Genomic DNA, 20735 nt, shown 5'->3' on the forward strand with positions numbered 1-20735 from the left:
CAGCTCTTCAACTTCAAAAGGGACAAGTAAACTCAGGTGAAAAACATTCATGGGAGTGTATCTGGAAGCGGTCAAGGTCTAACCTCAGACCAACCCTAAATGAGAGATGTGGCAATAAATTCCACACAGTAAGGAAGATAAAAATACTCTAACAAATACTTCCTCACTATGGCCCAGGATTTTAATGTCTCAGATGAAAGATGCTCACATCCATTGAACAGGGGCAGACTGGAGCAGCTTTACGTGAACAGTGCATAGAAAAAAGTGCCGCCACACAAAATGAGGATGCTGGAAGCTAAAATTTATTGCATTATTTGAGATGTGCCTGAAGGTGCATTTAGTTAGTAGGGAGCAGAAGTTATATCGATTTTACTCTGTTTAGTTGGAAACCTCTCAAGTTTTCAGATCTCTATCATCCAGGTGGAAATATAAAAGGTTTTAGTCATGACCCCAAACTAAGTCATGACCCACTCAATCTGTGCCTACAGAACTTCCATTTTTTTGATGTTGTTAAAAATCTTAGAATTATGAAATACAGTAGCTATTGCATATTGCACATAAAATCCTTGATGATACAACTTTCTCCTGTTACTATCTGAGAGGCAGTTCATTTTGAGAATTAGAGAGTCTGATTTTTTTTTTCCTTTGGTGAGGAAGATTGTCCTTGAGCTAAGATCTGTACCAATCTTCCTCTATCTCATATGTGGGACATCACCACAGCATGGTTTGATGAGTGGTGTGTAGGTCCATGCCCAGGATCCGAAAACACAAACCCTGGGCCACCAAAGCAGAGCATGCTGAGCCTGATATTTTCTAGCTGTACAAATAGGTGCCAAATTGCTTATATCAATACTGTTTCATGAAATGATTTTTATTTTGAGAGGAGAGTGGATGGAAGGTGTAAGTGATGCCTCAGGGCCCAGATACATCCTTATTCCCTAACTCTGGTTTCAATCTGATATTAACCATGTTAGTTGGCAATAACTGAATAGTGAGGATACTCACAGGAAAGTCATAAAAAGCCAAAAATATTGCTCTTTGTGGGACACCCCTAGAAATAAGATTGAAGTAGGTAATATTGATCTACACAAAAGCCATTCCACTGTCTTCTCAGGGCCACTCCACTTCCTATGTCATCCTTTTCCTTTGCCATGAGCTATAAGGACCAAACTAGTTTTTCTCTCCTCTTAAGGACCTGCCACTGTAATGTGGCAGAGATACTTTTCAATCATGAGAGAAAGGTAAACAAAATAACACAGTTGCTAGGACTGACACCATTGAACTGCTCAACAAATGCCAACAGAAGCCTATTTTCAGATCTCTTGTTATGTAAGAAAAGTATCCCTCTGTTCTTGAGCTCCTGTTGGGCACAGTTTCTGTCACTTATAAGTGGAAGTATTTCTCATTGAAATATATATTCTGATCCCAGCCTGTCATCCTGAGAATTTTCTTTAAGTGATTGACCACATTGATCCATCACTATTTGATGTTTTCCTATTGGCGTGGTGTAGCACAATGACATCTGGTTAAATATATTTTTATAGAAAATTAAAATATCTTGTTAAAAGTCAGAAAAATCTATAAAGTTAATCACTCTTTGGCCCATTTCAGCATTTTATTACTTTTAGAAAAATCATCTTTTATTAAGAGAGAGAGAGTCTTTAATCTTTACTGAATCCTCTCTGAAAGAAGGCTTCCATCCATAACACAGACCCAACATTAAAAATCCTCTTCATCTATTCTTCAATTACCCCAAAGACCCACTCATCACAATGTGGCGACTTAGTCCCAATCTTCTCCCCCAGTTTCTAAAATCTTCTTAAATCTCTTCCTTTCAACGAGCCCAATCTCTTGTCTCTCTGGTCTGTGCCTTGTCCCGCTTTCTCTTCTACAAAAACTCTCAGTCCTGAGCAGTGAAAATCAATCAGAGGGGTTTCAACTTACTGGTCTTACTGTTTCCTTCCTCACTCATTATTCAGGCTGCACAACCAAGCCCCATATTAAGGGGACAAAGGAAAAACTTCTCCTGTTATGTGAGAGATGTAAGAGGTTCTGAATATTCATCTGTCATTTTTTTCCTGTACCACAACAAAGGGTAACATGTTTAAAAGACTAAGATATTTAAAAACAGTTATTAAGGAAATATAAACAGGGAAAGAAATATTTTATTATTATCAATCACTTCATAACATGACTGCTTTTTCCATTCTTCTCTAAGAGGTATCTTCAAGACTTCTCTCTTACATTGCACTAGGTATTGAAAACTCCTAGGTTTGCAATAGTCCAATAAATTTAAAGCAGCACTTGGATGTTTTGTTTCCTGCTATTGGTTTTAAAGGAGAGTATTTGACAGCTTAGCAAATCTTTCTCTGTTAATCTACGTTTAGCTCTCACCTCCTGCCAATTGCCTCTGATTCATTGCACGAAAGGGAAAAAGTGGCTTTTTCAGTCATAAACCTGACTTCATATATCTTGATAGAAACCAAAGGATTCAACGCTGAAAGCAAAATCATAAACGTATTGTCCTGGTTTTCGGATTGTATATTTCCCAATCACGAGGTTCCCAATCATGCCTCCCAGAGGCAAGGATGTGTGTCTCCCATTAAGTAATTTCAAACTATGTACAATCTATATTATTAGTTAGAATTAGAATTAGCTGTCATATTCAAGATGTATCTCTGCTTCTAAACTGGATAGACACATTTCTAGTCACATAGCCTTATCCCTGTTTATGTACTACTGTCACTTTGAGTTGTATATGCATCTTTCAACAATATTAGGACTGGGAAACTGAGCTCCTTAGGACCCCCTCCATCAGAGAATTGAGCTCTGAAGCACTCATCTTCACTGGGACATCAGTAAAGATAGGCTGAGTTAGATTGTGAAATAAACTCCAAATCTCAAGGCTTGGCAAATACAACTTTGCTTCACTCTTGCCCACACAAAGTCATTTGTGTGCCCAGTAGCTCTGTAGGGCAGCTCCCTCCTAAACAGTGACTTGGTGATCAGGGTCTTTTTTTTTTTTTTAATCCTGTAACTTGGCCATTTGGAACTACAGTCACATGACAGGGGGAGAGAAAGCTTGAAGAACTCACACTGGCTCTTAAATGCCTCATCCTGGAGGCAACACTCCATTGCCGCTCATAACCCATTGGCTAGAAGTAATCTCATTGTCTCAAACTACCTACATAGAGACTGGGAAATGTAGGAAAGCACGTGAAATAGTTGATGACTTCCATGGTCTGTGCCTTAGAACACATGCCACTCTTGAGCCTCAGCAATGTAAAGTCCAAACAATCCCCAGGTCTCTTTTTTCCCCCAACACAACCACCCTGGAAACCAAGAATTTCTACTGATGGAGCTACAAGATAGACATAGCCTGGATATCTGTAGTAACTGGGAAGGGCACTGCTCTAGAGAGTAGCCAACTTTGTGTGAAGGAGACAGAAATTTTTATATATTAAGCTGGTGAGATTTCAGGGTTCATTTTGTTACTAAAACATAACCTATTTTTCCTGAATAACACAATGGGATTGAAAATGTCTCCTATCTTGCTTTGCTGATCCAGATCACCAATTTTGCTACAAATTCTACCATTTCTATACTTGAATCACCCTTCACCTTTGTCAGAAACTGTTGCTATAATCTTGGCCCTGTACTGATTCTCAGTTTTGTCCTGGCACCTCGGTTCAATGGTCTCTGATGTTTTGATTTATACAGCAGGCCCCTCTGATCCACAGAGGATATGTTCCAAGACCCCTAGTGGATGCCTAAAAGCTCGCATAGTACTGAGCCCTATATATACAGTCACATGCTGCATATTGACGTTTTGATCGAAGATGGACCGCACATACGAGGGTGGTCCCATAGGATTAGCACCCTATAGCCTAGGTGTGTAGTAGGCTATACCATCTAGGTATGCGTAAGTTCACTCTATGATATTCACACAACAAAATCACCTAATGATGCATTTCTCAGAACATAGTCCCTTTGTTAAGTGACATGGACTGTACTATGATTTTTTCCCTATGCAAGTGTGAGGACTGGAATTGGCCACCCCAAGATATGTCTCTTTGGCATGAGGATTATTTGAGGCTGATTGCTTTTGATAAACTGGGACAGGGAAGGAGGCTCTAAGGAGTGGAACTTGCTTGCCCTTTGTTAGGAGACATTTACATTGTAAAGGAACTCTCCATCTGTAAAGATATCTCCCTCTGTACCAGGAAGAAGGGAAGATGACCTTGTCTCTAGAAACTCTTAATCAATGGGGACGGCAAGGACTTAAATCTGCATTTTATTGTGCTTGTCTGGTAACCTCCTGTAACTGACTTCCCTCCCCCTCCCAACGTTGGCATTTCTTTAAGGATTAAGCATCTTTCCTGATTGCTGCACTCACCTGTGACCACCCAGCTCAAGACAATAGATCTGCCTCCTGCTACGCCCACTGAAATAGCAGACCCACTACCTGCTGTATCCATCAAGCACTGACTGTGCTGACAGGGCAATCTTGTGACTACTGTGGGAGGGACATTTCAATCATATGTGAAATATCCTGTTTGGGGGTATATAACCACTCCATGCACCCCACTTCTTTGGTGCCCTTTCTTCCTTTGAGAAGAAAGGCCCCGGGCCATGGTCCTCATAAAGCTTTGTTTAATTTTCTCTTGCTATTCTGTCTCATGTGAATTTAATTCGTTCTCTGGCCAGACAAACCCACTTTGGATAGAGGAAATGTCTTCTTCCCCTACAGTTTGGCGACTTGGACGGAATAAAATTTCACTGGCTGGACACTGCTTGCTCCTGGACTGCTATGGCTGAGAGATCCCGGACCCCTGATGAGAGCCGGCAAGAGGTAAGAGTTCTTACCATGTCAGTCTCCCGGATCTCTGCCGGCAGAGTCCAATGGAAGCAAGAGTGGTGAGTTTTTTTGCTCACGTGAATTTAATTCGTTCTCTGGCCAGACGAACCCACATTGGATAGAGGAAAAGTCTTCCTCTCCTACACAAGCATACCTTGTTTTATTGCACCTCACAGATATTGCTTTTTTTACAAGACCCTCCATCAGCAAAAAGGTTACAATCTGCTGGTGGCTCAGAGAATGGTTCAAATTTTTTAGCAATAAAGTATATTTTAATTAAGGTACATATGTTGTTTTTGTAGACATAATGCTATTGCACACTTAATAACCTACAGTATTGTGTAAATATAACTTTTATATGCCCTGGAAAACCAAAAAACCAGTGGCGTAGCAGTTAAGTTTGCGCACTGAACTTTGGCAGCCTGGGGTTTCCCGGTTTGGATCCTGGGAGTGGACCTACACACTACTTATCAAGCTATGCTGTTGCAGGCATCCCACATATAAAATAGAGGGAGATGGGCACAGATGTTAGCTCAGGGCCAATCTTCCTCAGCAAAAATGGGAGGATTGGTGGTGGATGTTAGCTCAGGGCTAATCTTCCTCAAAAAAAGAAAGAGAGAAAACCAAAAAATTTGTGTGACTCACCTTATTGCAATATGCACTTTATTGCAGTGGTTTGGCCCAAAACTTGAAGAAGTATCTCCAAGGTATGCCTGTACATACATACCTTTGGCAAAGTTTAATTTATAAATTAGGCACAGTAAGAGATTAACAACAGTAACTAATAGTAAAATAGAACAATTAGAACAACATACTGAAATAAAGTTACTGTAGATATTAGCACCCTCAGCATATGACTTTTTCTTATTAAATTGAGAACTTTCGCATTTTCACTTAAAGGAAGTGCTTCATGGTTTCTCTTTGGCATATCTGAGGCGCCAGCATCACTACTCTTGTTCTTTGGGGCCATTATTAAGTAAATAAAGGTATTTGAACACGAGCATTGCGATACCTCAATGGTCAATGTGATAACGCAGATAGCTACTAAGTGACTAACAGGTGTTTAGTGAATATGGCATGAGTACACTGGATGAAGGGATGATTCATGTCCCTAGCAGGATGGAGTGGGACAGCACAATCTTTCATTGCAATGGCACATGATTTAAGATTTATGAATTGTGTATTTCTGGAATTTTCCAGTTAATATTCTAATATTTTACCTTTAATATTTTGGACTGCAGTTGTCGGCGGAAAGTGAAACGGTGGGTGAGGGAAGACTACTGTATGGGTGAATGCGTTTCCTTGTTTGTTGAAAAGAAACAGGAACATATTTTAACCTATCGACCTATGGGCAGCTCTAAATAAACAGCAGTACAATAGATCTTGTTAAACCTGTTCATGCTAGATAAATGACAACCTGGGAAAGTTTATATCTGATTAAGTTAGATTGTTTAATTTCTCTAGAATACTGTTATTATTGAGTTGAGAGCTCATGAGTGGAAATTCTTAGGAAGGTAAAAGAATATACAGTCATCCCTTGGTATCTCCGCAGGATTGGCTCCAGGATCCCTCATGGATACCAAAATCTGCAGATTTTCAAGTCTCTCATAAAAATGGTGTAGTGTTTGCATATAACCTACTCACATGCTCCCATATACTTTAAATCATCTCTACACTACTTATAACACCTAATACAATGTAAGTGCTATGTAAATAGTTGTTACGCTGTATTGTTTAGGGAATAACGACAAGATAATACAGTACAGACGCTACCATTGCAGTCCTTTCAATTCGTGGTTGGTTGAATCCAGGGATGTGGAACCTGCAGATTCGGAAGGATGACTGTATTTGCATAAACGGTTTTAAAGGTGTGTTAAAACATCACAAGTTCCTTTTTTATACTGAGCATTAAATACTAAGATTCGCGTATATGTTGGATTAGTTTCATTGCACTAAGCAATTAATCATGGCTTACCCTGTCCATATTCTTCATAGCTTTTAATACCTTTAGTCACACAGGGTGGATGAGCTTGCATTTCATCAGGAGCAATTCCAGTCAGGGGAGCATCAGGGACAATGACTACCTGTGTGATGGCTCTGATGACAATCCTTTTTCGGTAATCTTCAGCACCTTGAGAGTTTCACTGAATTTCCTGGAGTTGCCAAAATTCTGTAAGCAGATGAATTTTTCATTATGTGTAAAGAAAACCAAATGCTTAAGTTTGGAACTTCTTCAGAAACAGCCAGTCTGATTTTAATTTTATTTTGAATATTTGCATTAAATTTAAAAAGTGGATCTTGAAATCCTTATATGTTCAAATCCTTACGGTAGGCCCCTAGGAGGTTGAGGTGGGTAAGGTAATAACTTAGGTCTTTCCCTTTAAGCACTCACATTAGTGTTTTTTAAATATATTTTTTTCTTTTTTAATTTATCTTGTTAATTTTTTGTTCTTGGGTTTTTCCCCACTTTTATCACATTATTTTTTATTTACATTTACACACAGAGTTACAAGAGTGCATTGTTTAGAACCATTAAATAAGATAGTATAAATTACATCATAAGGAGAGGAAATTTTAAGCTAACGTAACCTTATTTGGTTCAATCCATAGGTTTTACAAACTACGTAGTCACTGGGATACAATAAAATGAAACAGTGTTTCCTTCCCACATTTTCACAATGAGTCAGTCATGTCACATATCCTTTCTCCTAGTCTTCCGCCTGCAGGTCAGGGCAAGGGTGCCCTGTCTTTCTCATTTTAGAGACTGCTTTATCTGTGGAGCAGCTCCTTAGTTTGATGACTGACTCAGAGATGGCCAAGAGGATAAGGGGTTAGACAGCCTAAAATGTATACTAGTTACTTCCTGATTTGAATTATTCCAATTGTTGGTTTTCTGAGAATATATGAGTAGGAAAATATTTTTCTGGAATCTACTCAACCAAATAATGTGAGAGTCATGATCCTGTTAACATCAGAGTGGATTTTCTAACACTTCCCTACATTAAACCAAAATTACACCACCAGATTTTCACTTTAATGTAACTAAGCTCGGAGACAGTGTTCTTGAGATGGAACCTATTTGTTCCAATTCATCAGTGTATTTTTTTTTTTTTAAAGATTTTATTTTTTCCTTTTTCTCCCCAAAGCCCCCCGGTACATAGTTGTGTATTCTTCGTTGTGGGTTCTTCTAGTTGTGGCATGTGGGACGCTGCCTCAGTGTGGTCTGATGAGCAGTGCCATGTCCGCGCCCAGGATTCGAACTAACGAAACACTGGGCCACCTGCAGCAGAGCGCGCGAACTTAACCACTCGGCCATGGGGCCAGCCCCTCATCAGTGTATTTTTAATACTCTGATTAAATTGCTGGATTTTTCTTCTTTTTGTTATAGAGAAATATCTCATTTTTCTTTCTTTCTTCTTCTTCTTCTTCTTCTTTTTTTTTTTTTTGCAGGGGAAGATTCACCCTAGGCTATCTATTGCCAATCTTCCTCCTTTTTCTTTCTTCCTTTTTCCTTCTTCCTTTTTCCCCTCCAAATCCCCAGTACATAGTTTCATATAGTTCTAAGTTCTTCCGGTTTTTCTACATGAGCTGCCACCACAGCATGGCTCCTGGCAGATGAGTGGTGTGGTTCCACGCCCAGGAGCTGAACCTGGGCCACCGTAGTGGAGCGTGCTGAATTTTAACCACCAGGCCATCAGGGCTGGCTCACTGGATTTTTATTATGCCAATATGCATCAAAAATATTTTTACAGGGGCTGGCCCAGTGGTGCAGTGGTTAAGTTCACACGTTTCGATTCTTTGAAGCCAAGGGTTTGCCAGTTCAGATCTCCGGTGCAGACACGGCACCGCTTGACAAAAGGCATGCTGTGGTAGGTGTCCCATGTATAAAGTAGAGGAAGATGGGCAGGGATGTTAGCTCAGGGCCAGTCTTCCTCAGCAAAAAAGAGGAGGATTGGCAGTAGTTAGCTTAGGGCAAATCTTCCTCAAAAAAAAAAAAAAATTTTACATGTATTAAAGATTCAGTGTCCTCAATGTTCCTCCATTATCCTTGATTTTCTCTTCAATACCTATTTACGTCAAGTGGAGTTATGCATTCAGAAAAAAATTGCTAAACTCTGATAAGATCTCATAAAATTCCAGGTAGTGTAGATATACAATAATTAAGTTCAAATAAACAATCGCCTTTGGCAGAATGATTCTTTGGGCTTTTCTTTTCAATTGTTGAAACAACACGAGTATATGATTCATAAACATACTAAATAGAAATTTAGTGAGAAGAAGATTAAACTCCTTGGGCTATGACTTGGTTTAATTGGCATAGCAGCCAGAATCTTAGCAGAGTAAAAGATGGCATATTCAAACTGGTAATTGATGAGATTTTAATAGAGAAAATTTTTTAAAAAAAAGTATAAAGTAAGATTTTAGGAAAACAATGAGGGATGGTGCTGTACCCAGGGATTAGCAGCAACAAGGAGCTGTTTCTACCACTAGACTGGAGGGACCGGGGAGAGAACAGTCATGAGAACCCAGAGAAAGCAGCTACATGGAGAAGACCATCCAACAAGAACACGTCCTGCTAGTATCTTCCTTTGGCCAAACTCAACAGGAGGCTAGAGGGAAAGGGAACCAATGAGGCAGCCCCTAGGTGTTCATTTCCCAGAGCGTAGAGCAGAGCGAAAATGGTGCAGAGCGAATCTGGGAAAGGGGTAAAAAGAGATATATCTAGCCCAATTAGTGCATAACTTTTAAAAATAAATTTAAATGGCGTGCATGCTTTCTGGTTGACTAAGCTGGACCCCATCTGTACCTCCTGTCATCAGAGATTTCTTCTCTCTCCTTTCCCATAGCCTCACACGTCCTATGTTACTTGCATCTACTGATATATATATGTTTGCTTTTGTTTTGTCCCTGGGGAAGGAGAAACACATTTTGGCAGTTGGCAGGAGGCTCTTAAGAAATAAAACAAGTCAGAGAAGGTTGTGATAATGCTTATCTCCTACACAGTTTGTCGGATTCATTTTGAGACACCATGAAGAGGTCAAGAAGGTAGACTAACAAACCACAGGAATACGTGTTTTTAGAGCCCAGGTGACAAAATGAAGAGCTGAGATAGGTTTTCCTCCCCATCTTTGCATGGAATCTGGGGATGTTCTGGTAATCCCAAGATTGGAAGCTTTTGAAGCATCTGGAAACAATACTATCGGGATTACTATTGAACTCAGGGCAAGGATTGGCAATGGTGGGGCTTCTCCACTTGGCTTCATAGGCAGTAGAATTGAATCACAAGTGAGAGCTTGTGGAAAGGAAGACTGGGGCAAACCTGGAGGTGCGCTGGTAATATTTAACAACCAGTTCTCCAAGGATGAGAAAAAGCCCTAGCTTGTAATATTTGCCACCATAGCCAATTTCAAGCTACCAACATAAATTCACTGAACATGGATTTGGGAAGAGATGTGTACAGTTGGCTCTTGTGAGCTTGTGGGAACCCACTCCAGCACAGCATTGGTCACAGACCCCATATCCTCACTGTACCTGAAAACTGACTGGAGAGACACCTTAGGTGACCTTACACTTTCGTGGTCATTACTTTCTACCAAGGAGGTGGAGGGACTGCTGCCGTGATGATTTAGGAATAAAAGGAAAGTACTTCGTGGTCTCAGGTTGATGAAATCTGAGCTATCTGGGCAGCATGAATAATATGTCATAAATATAAAAAGTTCTGAAGACATGACGAAGACCTTTTTGTATGAGATAAATGTAAATACAAGTGGCATGGAGCTGTGCAGTATCTAACACAAGGTCGTGTGGGTCCTATTCATGCGTTTCCTTTGCTGCTGTGCAACTGCCAATCTTCCTCCTAGTTTGACATGGGTCGTTTCCCTTTTGAGCCTGTTTTAGTGACTCTCTCTTCTCGATTTAACATAATTGCTTCCTTGGCTTTTCCCAGGGTTCCATATGACTGCCCATACCTGGTATGACTCAGCAGTGCCTTCTGAATTTGCATGGGTGAAGGAACATGAAATGCTCAAGCATCACCTTCTATTTCCTTGCCCTGCCATTCTGAGCTTCAAATCACCTCTTGTCTGCTTTCATACTTCCTCAAATTATCTCCAGATTCTGTCACACCCTCTGATTCTGCCCCCTGGCAGGTTCTTGGAAATAGGCAGCCTGCCTCATGGTGGGTAAATTATGACACATCCCTCCAAAAAATTAGATTGCTACCAAATACTGAAATAGGATCATCTGTTTAAAAAGTTCAATGTTGGCAAAGTGTGTCTTCTGCCATATTCTCCACCACCTTCGGTGTCATTTTACCCTTCCTTGTCTCTTTCATGTTCTGTAACCTAGCAAGCAACTTTATTTAGCAAGGGTGTGTCTCTTTAAACCTAAACTGACCTAAGCCAATAGGAAGACGAAGGAAATCAACTTCTAGTGGCTTTCTGCTGGTAGCATATTGGAGGTTGGAAGATATTTTAGGGTAGAATTACCTCCCTTGTTCTCTAGAAATCTTTTCATAAATTAAATCAGCACCTCTCTGCTTAAGAAACCAGGCTTGTAGTAAAACATGATTTGGGCTTCATGTTCGACCTTCTCCCTTTTCTCCTCTGAAGGATTTGTAAAGTTCATTCATTCTTTTAGTCAATAAATACTTATTCACTGTGGATACTTTGGGAAAAAAACATGGACCTGATATGGATTCTTTACTCAAGGACCTATTAGGAGAGATAAAGCAGGTACACAAATAACAATGGTAGAAGTAGAAGGTAGAAAGTGATAAGGACCAGGAGAAAAGTAAGAGGAGGAAGAAGACACGCTCTCAGCTGAGAGAATAATGAGGATGGGGTGTGTGGATACGGCCTGTTGGGGGTGGGGCAGGCAGTGGGGCATTCCAGGTTGAAAGGAAATGTTGGGTCACTTAAAAGAACAGCAAACGAGTTATTTCAACCAGAATATAGTGTTCATTATGGAACATAAGGGGAACTAAAATTAGAATGGATCTAAGCAGTGGCAGGTCTTGAATACCTGATTAAGGTGTGAACTCATTAAAGACATTTGATCAGAAACCTGAATGGTCCAGATTTATTAATCTGAACATTTAATCTGGTGGCAATACATAATACGTATGAAAGGTGGTGGAAGGTTATATTAGATATGGGAAAACCTTTTGGGAGGCTATTGCAAATATAACAAGGCAAAAAGTATTAGGATTCCAAACTCTGTAAGCTCAGGGAGGATAGAGAAAGGGATCAGATAATAAAAGTAGCTAACATTTATTGAGCATTTACTATAAACTAGGCAATGTGCAGAGTTTTGCATGGATGATCTCATTTTAACTTCACAACAAGCTTATGAGGTAATGTGGAAGAAACAAACTTTGCCTTGTGTTTAAAGTCAGCATGCAAACAAAAGCCGACTTTAATGAGCAGCCTGAGCAAGCAGCTGCTGAAAGAACTTTCTCTCCTGTAAGAGGTTTCAGATCCATTGAAAGATCAAAAAAAAGAAAAGAAAGAAAGAACTCTTCAGTTTATTTACAAGCTCAGTGATAATAAAAGGCAAAAATCTGTGAACTAACATCATTTCACACACTAGACAGTTACAATTTCAGTACTCTTTTTTTCTTAAACTATGATTTCTAAATTTTGAAGTTAACACAAAATGATGGTCTTTTTGGTAAAACGACTTTATAGTCGGAGAGTCTTTACCATCTTTACGTGAATGTCAGGAAAGCCAGAGAAAGAGCCTGTAAGTTATGATAAAGAACAGGATGTGTTCTAATTTTCTCTGGGGCATGTGTGCCTCAGCCCAAGCAGTCAGATAACAAGGTTCTTTGTTCACTGGATCATCATAATTTATATCTTTCTTTATATGTAATCTTGTCAATAAAATCAATTTATAGCAAAAAATCTGAGTAAAGTATATGTTTAGTTTCATGTGTCTGATTTCTGTCTACATAAGTCTCCTTGCCAAGTCTAATTGTGACTTATAATTCCCTCTTAATAAAGACTAATTTATTCTCAAAGAATATACGCACACACCCATCTGTAAGCAATTTATCATTCCCATTTTATAGGTTTAAAAAAATCTGAGCTTAGTAGGTAAAATAACTTACTCAAGCTTGTGGAGTAAGAAGATTTAGGATTTTAAGATTGTTATTTATTTATTTTCTAGTTTGTTTATGGCTTGATTGACAGGTATACGGACTTCTATTCACTCCTATATCTTCAGTCCCTCACATTGTGACTGGTTCCATTGATACTGGTTGCCTAGATGAAACGGCAGGTAGGATGTCTTCCAAGTAGCTATTCTCGGTCTCTTTGGTTTTCTGGAGACAATCAGGGATATTGAGGGATGAGGAAGAAAAGAAAGATTTTGCAGGTCAGAGAAAATGAGGAGGATGGTAGATACATGAGTAAGAATAGGTTTAAATAAGATAATATTAGAATATATGCTAATTTGTGTTTTCACAAAATATTTCCACCATCTATTAACAGTGTCCAATTATGCAAGAATTATGTAATTTTTGTTCCATCTTTCATCATGAGCTAATGCACTGCAAGCACAGAGCTATTCAGTTTTAAGAATTTTGTTTAATCCACTTTTTCTTGCAAATGTTCATTGGAGGTTGGCTGAGTTGGGAGATTAATATTTTATCTATATTCTGTTTCTGGGCTCTGAATACCAACTTAGCTTGGGTCTCTGGGAAGAAAGTTGTCCCTTTATTTATATTACAAGGTGAGACTCTGCTGTTTTAATTAATAGATTTAAAAGTTAACTAACACAGAGTGTGAAAAAGGCATTTGTGAAACTAACATTAAAATAATTATTCATACAGAACATAATGTAAGATTTATTTAGATGTTAATTTCAGCACTAAAAAATGTTGAAGATAATTCTACCACCAGTTGAAATGTTTTTGAAATATTTTCCATTCTATGGCTATGAATAATGCTTCCAAATGGATTCATCTATTATAGATAATCTATAATTTTCTTATATATCTTAAAGAATCACGTGCAAAAATGTCAATTTCCATTATTAAAAATAGTACTAAGTGATTTTACATTTATTGCCATGTTTGACAGAATGAAAATATTGATTTTTGTGTATATTTACATAAAGTATTCATAATTTGAAAACACATTGTAATATCACATTTATCATTCTGCTCCTTTTTCTAAAATTAGAACTGCATCTCTATATTTTATTCTTAAAAGTTTGAAAGTTGAATTACTGTTACTGTGACATTTTTCTTTAAGTGTATAATAAGAAAGACATTTGTTATACTAATTTGTGAGTTACAGATCCACAGTAAATCTTTTCTTTAGGTAAAGAACATATAAAATTATAACCCCAAATAAAGATAAAAATTGTAAAAACAATAGAGTTATGATAAAGAAACGACTGAAGTACAATCAACTTTAACATTGCATTATATAGTAGAATACCAGTTTATTGAGACATTATACTAATTAGGTTTGGAAACATAAAAGCATATAAAATTAGATTTAACCTAATAGACTATACTGTGTTTCATAATTAGTCCTTTATAGAAGCAAAGAAGTTCTGCCATTTGTGTGATTGTTCAGTATATTTTCCCATCTATAGACAACAGTTCCTCAAACTTGGCTATGAATTTTATTTTTAGGACTGTGATATAAATCCTTTGTGAGTGCAGATATGACCATAGAATTTAAAATAAACTGAACTAAGCAAAGAGTTTTCGATAGTAACCAATCAAATAAGGGTTCTTCTCACTCCTCCATTAGCTACTTTAGATTTTCCCCACCCTTGGTTAACATTGTACCTGGTCTAAGTTGATCACTTTGTGGAATGACCCATTTCCTCAGCCTTGAAGGGCCTGTGCTCTTGGTACCTTGTCCTCATTCTACCGCAATTGTTGCATTTACCCTTTCACTGTTATCACGGTGTAGAAACATCAGATGCATCCAAATGAATCACCCAAGACCCAGACACACTTGTTTCTGCCTCCATTCTATAAAAGCAAGCCTTAATAAAAAGTTATTAAAAAGAAATAAAACAATAAAAGTGAGCTGTGGTAAATTTTTCAGAGCCCACTTTGATAAAGTATGAGTCACAGCTTCAGGTCCCAGTGGAACCCTTATTATGGCCTATCTGGAAATCTGAATGTCTAATGGAGCAAAGGCTGAAGTTGTGGAGACAAGAAGCACGCATTCTAGAAATGGTTCACTTGGAATGAAGGGTCAAGACCAGAGCAGACACCAGGCATATCTTCCTGTAATCTCTCAGATTCCTCTTCCACTCCATGCACACCTGCCCCCAGCGTGCTCTCACTTCCATGAGCCAGCATCAGTATGCTTGTCAATGGCTACTGCGTTAGTTTGCTAGGGTTGCCAAAACAAAATACCACAGACTCGGTGCCTTAAACAATAGAAATTTATTTTCTCACAGTTCTGGAGGCTGGAAGCCCAAAATTAAGGTGTCAGGAGGTTCGGTTTCCAACTCAGAGTTATGATCTATACTGTCCCCAGAAATCCATGGCTGGGTTGAGCAAAAATTATCCTCAGCTGGATACCACTTGATTACCCTTGATTGGTCTTCTTCCCTTACCATCCCCATTTCCCCACTCTCCTACTGTATTTTTCTTGGGGTCATATCCTAATAAATCATTTACACACAAATTCTCATCCCAAAATTTGTCTTTATTTGTCTTTGTGATACTGCTATGGGTTGAATTGTGTCTCCCAAAAAGATACGCTGAAATCCTAACGTTTAAATATGACTTTATTTGGAAATAGGGTCCTTCATAGATGTACTGAAGTTAAGACAAGCTTAACTGTATTAGAGTGAGCCCTAAATCCGATATGACTGGTGTCCTTCGAAAAAGAGGAGAGCTTAGAAGCAAGGACAGAGACACACAAGCAGAATGTCATGTGAGGATAGATGCAGAGATTAGAGTGATGTATCTCTAAGTCAAGGAACATCAATGATTGCCAGCAAACCACCAGAAGCCAGGAGAGAGGCATGGAACAGATTCTCGCTTGGAGTGCCCAGAAAGAACCAACTCTGTCGACTCTCTGATTTTGAACTTCTAGACTCTAGGAGTGGGAGACAACAAATTTCTATTGTTTTATGCCACCAACCTAGTGATATTTTGTTATAGCAGCCCTAGGAAACTAATGCAGAAGGCACTGTGTGAAAGTTAAAAGTCCTCCAGGGAAGTATTTAAAGAGATTTCACAATTTCTGCAGCTAGAAGACAGACTGAACTGCAGATTGGATACTGCACTTTATTGTAAATGCAGCAGAACTATAATGAAGGCTGAATTCACAGCCTTGGTTAGCCGTTTAGGCTAAAATCAGAACCCTGATAGGGAAGGAGTGGGGCATGACTGAATGAGGACATATGGGTGGATGTGCTCAAGAACACGGGATACCCAGATTCCTCTGAAGCCCTGGGCCTGCAGGCATGGCCTACTTTGTTTTGCTGGAGAATATAGTCTTCTCTTGTCTGAAGACCATGCCAAAACCTCCACAGAGATGGATGCCTTGGAAGATAATATTTGTTCTCTTCACAGTCTGACCCTACTTCCTCTCCTGTCTTCTAGTTATGTAACTGGGATCAAGTCTCAGCATGGACCAACTAGGGAAGTGCTCCCATGCTAGAGGCAAAAAGGTATTATTCAAAAGGAACTTCAAGACGTGATTAGTTGTAGCAAGAGAAACTGTGGGAAGAACATGCCAGGAAGTAGATCTTGATAGTGTTGGAGTGGGGCGGGCAGTGGGGGTGGTGGAAGATAAACTCCATAAAGGAGAACTGGCCAACAAGGGAACATTCTCCCACCACTGAAAACTCCCTTGCAAGAGTACCTGGACATAATCTTAATATACTGCTGGGATGGTTACTGGAAGCTTGTGGGCAACAAAAGGCTCATATCAAATTAAGCAGAAATGATAGAACTGCCTTGGCAGAGTTTTGAGGAAGGGATCAAAAGGGTCAGAGAAGTAAGCATGCTAGAATGGTTCTATTGTATAAGACTTGAGAGCCTACCCACCGGCTACATTCTTTGGAAGGGCCGAAGATCACTTTCATCGCTAAGCTTATAAGGAATGTGCTAGTGATGGAGGTACTGGCACGTTTGGGAAGCTCAGTGGTGACCAGACCAGGGTTGATGATAGGCAATATTGTTAGAATATTATTCTCTCTGTTGTCAGTCGGAAGGGCAACACTCCAGAATAACAGGGGTCAAGTGACAATACTCGACCATTAGGGATCTATGGTGATGGTTAATACACCAACGTGTTTCTAAAGAAAAAACAGATAGACAACCGACAGGAGCATGACTTGATTTACCTAATAAACAATGATTAAAATTGCATGAGCAGAAGCCTGGTATTATTAGTGCCTGCGGAATATCCATCTCTCACCCAGCTTAAAAACCTGAGCTAGTTCTCAGACTTACAGAAGGATGTCACAAGCATATAGTGTAGAGATTTCTGTAATATAATTTTACATATTTTGCATATAGTTCATTTATAATCTGAAATTGCAATCAGCAAGCCCACTGTGCACGTTCTAGTCTCTTTGTATTGGCTAACTGTGATTCTCATCTCTGAAACACCCTTTTGTATCTTCACCCCATGTGAGTGCTACTCTGTTTTAAGGCTTCAATAAAGCCTCACCCAATGACCTCCATCTCTTGGGAGCCACCCCTTCCTCTAAACAGCTATCCTGTTCATTTAACATTTACTGTATTCAGTCTTAATGGTTGTTGAAATTTTTATATATACAGAAAAATCCATTTTTCCAACTTGATACTTAGATCCTTGCAAATAGGGTTAATCTTATAACCCAGAACTTATTACAATGCTGTATACGTAACAAATTCTTAATCGAATTTTGCATTTAGCATTTTAATTTCTTGCATCCTTTGAACTGGAAATGGACTTGTTTATTCCTATATAAAATGCAAATATTATCACACCCATACATTTGTCTTAGATTCTTAATTGGCAGAATTACTTGAAATCCTTGAGATAGGTAAGAGTACTAAATATGGAATGATTAATTTGGGGCTACCTGTAGATTAAACTCAGAATTCTTTTAAGCTGGAATTGTAAGTTTCCAACAACAGATGAGTCAAAGGAAAATTAATAGGCATTGTAGAACAGATGCACAGTCTTCAATTTAGGTCCTTTTGTAACTCTGTCATCTATTACCTCATAATGACCAAAAAGCTACAGTTGCTATCACAGGATCCTTCCATAAATTATCATGCCAAAATGGGAAATGTGCCTAGCTGTTTCCTAATGGCTGAAAATCATTATCATGTCTCGGCCCAGAGAGTCTTGAAGAAGAAGATGTTGGGATTACCTTATCTGATATAAAAATTCATTACACAACTTTAGAAATTAAGATATTGTGGTACTGGTTAAGGGAAAGACCAAAAGATAGATGGAATAGAAGAGAAAGAATAGAAAGGCATCTATCTGTCTATATACACACAGGCACACACACATACACACGCATGCACACATATGTATACAGCTTACAAAATCTCCTTTATATATAGTAAATCTCACAAGAAAAAACTTTCAAAAGAAAGAAAGAATCAAAGTGAATATGGTGTTAGCCAAAATATAGTGTTTTTGTGTGTGTTTTTTCTCAAGGTAGTGACATTCCAGCATGTACTACAAACTTAAAAGGAGATCATTTACAGTATGATATCATCCCTTCAAAGATATACTTATCCTCAGTTTCTTGGTTAAAATCAGACATTTTTCCACTTGACAAGGCCTCTTACTTCTTGCTTTCTTTAGCATTTGCTGATTACTCTGAGGGCTTCAGAAATAGCGCTCACTTAACTGTTTTGTTGTGCTGAAATAGAATACTTGGTCAAACTAAGAAACCCACATTTCTAAATTTTCAGTTCAAATAATGATGCTTTTTGTTTTTATCTCTCTCCCTTTTTTGTTTCAAATTGGCACTGAGCTAACATCTGTTGCCAATCTCCTTTTTCGTTTTTTTTCATTCTTCTCCCCAGAGCCCCCCAGTACATAGTTGCATATTTTAGTGTGGGTCCTTCTGGTTGCACTATGTGGGGTGCCGCCTCAGCGTGACTTGATAAACGGTGTGTAGGTCTGAACTCAGCATCCAAACTGGCAAAACCCTGGGCCCCTGAAGTGGAGTGTGCAAGCTTAACCACTCAGCCACAGGGCCGGCCCCTTTATCTCTTTTTTAATCTTAAAGATATTAGAGCAAGCACACAAAAAGGACAGCGTTTCTAGGTTAACATCTGTCTGCTTCGGAGTCTCAAATTTCGGAAGTATAATTATTTCTGTAGCAACCACTGAGGAAGGACCTTGACAGCACACAGACTGAAGAAAAACAAGCTGCGACAGGCTCCAAGCTCAGCCTTGGGACTTTGTATCTCCTAGAGTTTCCAGTATTAAACACTACAGCGGCAAAAGCCCTCATATCCTTCTCTCCACCTTGGTTCCTAGGATTAGCAGTATTTCTGAGTCTATAGCAGAATTGGCAATTTTTTCTAACATGCTGCTTCTTTTCCTTCAGTGTTTTTCATCAAATGGCTTATAACACTCCCCTCATTCCTGTTTTATGACATACAGTCTTCTGACAGTAAAATGCTACACATTATGCTTGTTCTGAATGGCAGCTCGTAAACACAATTAGGATAAATGCAATAATAAATAATTCACTTGTTTTCTTTCAGCTTCTTAAGATCTCTTCCAATCTATTTTCCTGAAGGGCCAAACTCTTAGGGAAATAGTATCATATGTCTTTTAAAACATAGAAAGAAGTCCAGAGAACGTCAAAGAAATGCAAAAAATGAATCCATTTCCCCAAATAACTTCACTATGAAAAAAAAGGCAAATGGTAAAATAACCATTTCCAAAAGAAAACTTAAACTTGTCTTATTTTACAACTCACTTTTATCTTGGAAAATTATTTTCCTTAATATGGTCTAATTAGGGACTAGTTTTGTCCTTATTTTTAATCTGGTCTTCAGTTCATTTGTTGTAAGGAAATAAAATGAATATTTATTGAGAAATGTCTGTGTATCAGATATTGTGCTAAATTTTCTACACATATTTTCTCATATAATCCACTAACAACTGTATGGAATACTAATTGCTATGTGTATTTTACAAATGGGAAATCAAGGCACAGAGAGATGAAGAAACTTGCTAAAATTTACATAGCTAGTAAGTATCAAACCAGATTTGTTCTCCAGCAATTAGAGTCCAGAATCTCTGCTGTTAGCTCTTATGTGATCTTGCTTCTCGTCATCTTATCATCCTTAAACTATACATCATCATTCTTTTCCACATAATTTCCAGGGGTACAAAAAAGTAAGTGACACCATCTCTGTTTTATAGATGAGGGAACTGACATAAAGTCTCTTGCCCAAGAACTTCTGGAATAAATGGTAACAACAGAAAAAAATTGTGTGTGTATTAAACATACACTTTCACTCCTCTGGTATGATTAACTTTTTGATTAATTTTGAAGCTCGCTTAACCCTAAACTATATTAGAATTAAAATAAAAGTAGCATTCTATAAAAAAGAAGCCTGCACTTGGATTGCTCATGGCATGGTTTTTCAGATCAGGGTCTTTAGAGAATAATTGCTCCAAGTTTAAGTTCAAGTCCTCCTGCTTTGACTGTGAGACCTTCAACAAGTGATTTAACCAACGTGAGGCCTCGCGTACGGTATGGATGATAACGGTATTCAGTCCACAGGCTGCTATGAGAATTATCTCCAGAATTATATGTTACAAACTTTTTGCATAATGCTCTACAGTGTGTATGTGAGCAATAAATGTTATATTTTACCTTTATTACTTAAGATAGGCTGAAGCAAAGTTGGAAGATA

At 38.5% G+C, this 20735-nt stretch overlaps 1 long non-coding RNA gene across 1 annotated transcript in view; it reads right to left on the minus strand.

Moving 5' to 3' along the window:
• Positions 1–20735, minus strand: part of LOC138920403 (uncharacterized) — a 45995-nt gene that overhangs the window by 14186 nt on the left and 11074 nt on the right. The window contains exon 2 of the long non-coding RNA XR_011431523.1: positions 6834–7028. This is a non-coding gene — a long non-coding RNA (uncharacterized lncRNA). The remainder of the gene's footprint in view (positions 1–6833; positions 7029–20735) is intronic.

This window comes from Equus caballus, chromosome 23 (assembly GCF_041296265.1).
Source record: "Equus caballus isolate H_3958 breed thoroughbred chromosome 23, TB-T2T, whole genome shotgun sequence".
NCBI lineage: Eukaryota > Metazoa > Chordata > Mammalia > Perissodactyla > Equidae > Equus > Equus caballus.